At 34.5% G+C, this 4,252-nt stretch overlaps 1 long non-coding RNA gene across 1 annotated transcript; it reads right to left on the minus strand.

Moving 5' to 3' along the window:
- Positions 1–908: 908 nt before the first annotated feature.
- Positions 909–2,352, minus strand: LOC145036975 (uncharacterized). Its single transcript, XR_013678601.1, has 2 exons — positions 1,432–2,352; positions 909–1,174 (listed from the first exon to the last, which is right to left on the minus strand). It is a non-coding gene; the product is annotated as an uncharacterized LOC145036975 (long non-coding RNA).
- Between the last annotated feature and the right edge of the window lie 1,900 nt (positions 2,353–4,252).

Here is a 4,252-nt window from a genome sequence, read left to right on the forward strand (position 1 = left end):
CTAAGGTTGAATTTGAAAAGACATAATTCTTTTAGTTGAGAGTATTACGAGGGGAATATGATTTTTGTAGGTTTTGGTAGTAAGTGACGCAAATGGATAAACGAATGTCTCCCATGATGATCAATGTTGGTGAATAGAAATCCACAAAATACACCCAAAATGTTTCTTGGTTTTTAAACATTTAAGATATACATAAGATAAGATGTACATTGAACTAGACAAAACATACAAACATATCACAACCATAATATACAATAAATATTAAACCAACAAAGTGTTACATATTAATTATAACAAAACTACAAACCAATATATCTTCTAATCTTACTATCCCTATCCCTGTAACAGGTATGCACATGAACCTATCATCGTTGATGATTGGTTTTGATTTTAGTTTTAGTTTGACCAGACCAATTGCTCAGACAATCTTTCCAAGCATTAAACTTCTTATTTTGTTATAATCATCATTTATCCTTTTCAATCTTTGACCTAGACAAAAGCATTACAATCTTTGTTGGTTCTTTTATATTATATTTTTACTATAAAATAACAAATTTATATAATACTCCAAATCTAATTTATAGCTATAATAACCCAAACCTTAAACTCATGTTCTGATATGGCTGCTTTTAATTAAGAGTATTAGGAGGGGAATATGATTTTTCTAGGTTTTGGTAGTAAGTAGTGCAAATGGATACATAAATGTCTCCCTTGATGTTAGCGAATATGAATCCAAGTGCGGAATTTCATCACCACAAAGGGGTTCAAACACAATGATATGTTATCATATTTTTATTTATACTTGCAATGTGCAACATCTCAAAACTAGAACAAAATACACCCAAAATGTTTATTGGTTTTTAAACATTTAAGATATACATAAGATGTACATTGATCTAGACAAAACATACAAACATATAACAACCATAATATACAATAAATATTAAATCAACCAAGTGTTACATAACATTTATAACAAAACTACAAACCAATACATCTTCTAATCTTACTAATTATCACTATCCCTATAACAGGTATGAATCTGAACCTATCCTCGTTGATGACCGGTTTTGATTTTAGTTTCAGTCTGACCACACCAATTACTTGGAAGATCTTTCCAAGCATTAAACTTCTTATTTTGTATAACCATCAATTATGCTTTTCAATCTTTGACCTAGACAAAAGTATTACAATCTTTGTTGGTTCTTTTATATCATATAACTACTATAAAATAACAAATTTGTATAATAATCCAAAATCTAATTTGTAGCTACAACAACCCAAACCTTAAACTCATGTTCTTACGTGGCTGCTTTTCCACCTTTGGATGTATTCATACTCCCTTTGTTGCGTCATAGCAAATAGAATAACCGGCAAAAGATATAATAAAAATAAAAAATAAAAAATAAAAAATAAACTCTATACACCCACCGGCTTTTCCACTTCACCGGCGTTGTTTCCCTCCACAGTTTGCATACAAGTTGTACAGTCCAGCCTGAAAGTATCCACCTGCAATAGCCGGTGGCCGGTAAACAAGCGGCGGAGGGAAAACATAGCTTTCACCTGTCCATACTATCGGGTTACGCTTCAGAGCTCCGTCGCCGACGACAGCCTTCGCGGGAAGCGTCGCACCCACATCGGAATTTTCACGAATCTCCGACGTCTCAAACGAATACTCCTTATCAAAACCGAACAAAAAATCCGGATTCAACGATCCCGACGCGACAGGCGTCACCGTCGCCGGGAAAAACACAAAGAGACGGAACCGCGGCGGTGTAATCGAACCACGTCGGAGAAGATCGTACTCAAACATCATTTGATCGACATCGTCGTCGTCAAAAACTGAAACCAAAGCTTCGAAGTCGTGTCCAGGTAACTTATACTTGATCTGAATCTGTAAACTGTATTCACAAAGATCGTGTAGTTTGCATAAAAGGGTTGAGAAGTTTATGTCGCGATTGACTGTTAAGATCTTAGTATGGCCGTTGATGTAAGAGAGTTGACGGTCGTGTGGCCGTTGTTGAATCCTTCCGCCATAACTGCACATCAACTTAACCTTCTTCTCCATTGAGATTTTGTGTTCTTGGATTGGATTAGTTCGATTTGATGGTTGGAACTTGGAAAGGTGAAGTTGTGATTGTGCATGTAAAGATGAAGAATGTGTGTGTGTTTTTGTGTGCGCTGTAGTGTGATCTGGAAATGTATGGTAGGGTCGGTGGGGTCCACACGGCTTCTGTAGGGGCATGGTTGCCCACAAGGACCGATTGTATTCTAGCTTTGAGGCATTGAGGATACTTTTGCTGTTATATTTTGGATATCGGTTTTCTCACTTTTTGCTTTAATGGATTTGGTTGATTTGCATCGAGTGAGGATATATTTGGGATATGCGATTTATAAAGGGAAAAGAGTATATGTAGGTTTATGATTTCAAGATTTTACATATGAAAAACGATCTAATCATAGTAGGGTTCATTTCAAAAGAATATTTATATTGAGTTATATTACGATTAGGATCTTAATATGTTAAGATATGATCATCTCTCTTTAGTATATACTAAGAAACTGATGAATATTACTATTTCATCTATTTATTTTGAATTAAGCATAGCGGAATGACACCATGTTATTCTTTTTATTATCCTATGTCTTTAGTAGTTTTGATCTCGATTATTTGGTTTATTTTTCTCTTTTGATGTTTCTTCTTGATTTTTAGGGTTTGTGACAACATAAATTATAATTCATATTTAACTCTAAATCCATTTAATTATCATCGTACAATGAGTAAGATGACAAACGGGTAACAAGCGTACCGCTAAGCCTTTTTGTATGGTAAAACTAATTCTTTTAAAGATTACATCCGAATATCTAGGGATATAACATTACTATGCATGATCCGTTGTACTCTATTAAGAAACTCTACCGCATCCAACGCGAAAAAACTAAACGTATCAAATACAAATGGTATGAACACGTGTTGATTTTCCATGCACGATTTCTCGTGTTTAATGACTTTGCATGCAGCTGCTTTTAAAGCAGTCTGTCACGTCGTCAAACCACCATTCCTCAAGCCCACGAGAGGGGATACCCCTATAACGTCCACACATGCGAGTTTCCCTCTGACCTATCCAAAAATCAAAATGTCAGTTGGTCTGAGGGTTGACCTTCCTTCTATCGGATTAGTCAAGAAATTAACAGATGCCTCTTTCTTAGCGGAAACCCCGGCACGCTTAAATATGTCAAACAAAATATCCTTAATCATATAGTGCTTGTATTTGAACCCCGAGAGTTCTTTACAGTGAACTGCATGCTCTCCAAAAGAGTCTAAACATGCCTTGCGACACACCAGACATATCTCGTCAACTGGGAATATAAGAACCATGAGTCTATATTTGAGGATAGTGCGATACTCCACGGGAGACATATGTTGGCCAAGCCCATCTATAGGGATAGCCAGAAGAAAATCTTAAGCATGTGGTGCACGTAAGCACTGGAAAACCGCTTTCTGTCGAGCCTTCATGTCGAGATGCACTTCCATATCTTGGATAGATTTAACGAAAAAGGGCACGTGCCCATGTTAACCAATATCTATTTAGATCTAGTTCAATTTATTGTAAATCAAAACCAGTTTGTAAAATAAAAAAAAAAAAAGATTTCTATACAATATGCATATAATATAATTTCACTATGACAATGGGTTGCCCACGATTCGAACCCGGACCTAGTCGGATGGAGTAAATAATTTCCTTGTTAAAGTTAAATAAGTAAAAATCCCTTCCCAAGCTGTGCTTGCATTTTTAATTGGACACAACTTTCCCTCTATATACATCTAAAACTCAGTTCCTTCATTAGACAATAAAAGATTAAATACTCAGTTGATTTCATCCTTATTACATACTCCATTTAAAATGTTCAAATTAATTCCATCATCGATAATTTAATCAATATTAAGTTATAATGAGTACTATACAAAAAAAAAGATATTGGAAACAAATTAGAACACTTGTTCATATAGGTAGGATCATCGATCATACGATCATAGTTTTGTACAACATAGAACGATATTATGTAAGATCTTAATTTTAACAACCTTGGAGTAAATGACATTTTAAATATATTTTTAAGTGTTTAAATTCAAGCAAACCAAATTTTCTCAAAATTGAAACTAAAATGACATTTCAAGTGATAGAAGTAATCAAACATAGATTGTGTAATGTGAAATACAACCCATATGGTAAATATAAATCAAAATGTC

This window comes from Lactuca saligna, chromosome 3 (assembly GCF_052625555.1).
Source record: "Lactuca saligna cultivar CGN05327 chromosome 3, ASM5262555v1, whole genome shotgun sequence".
Lineage (NCBI taxonomy): Eukaryota > Viridiplantae > Streptophyta > Magnoliopsida > Asterales > Asteraceae > Lactuca > Lactuca saligna.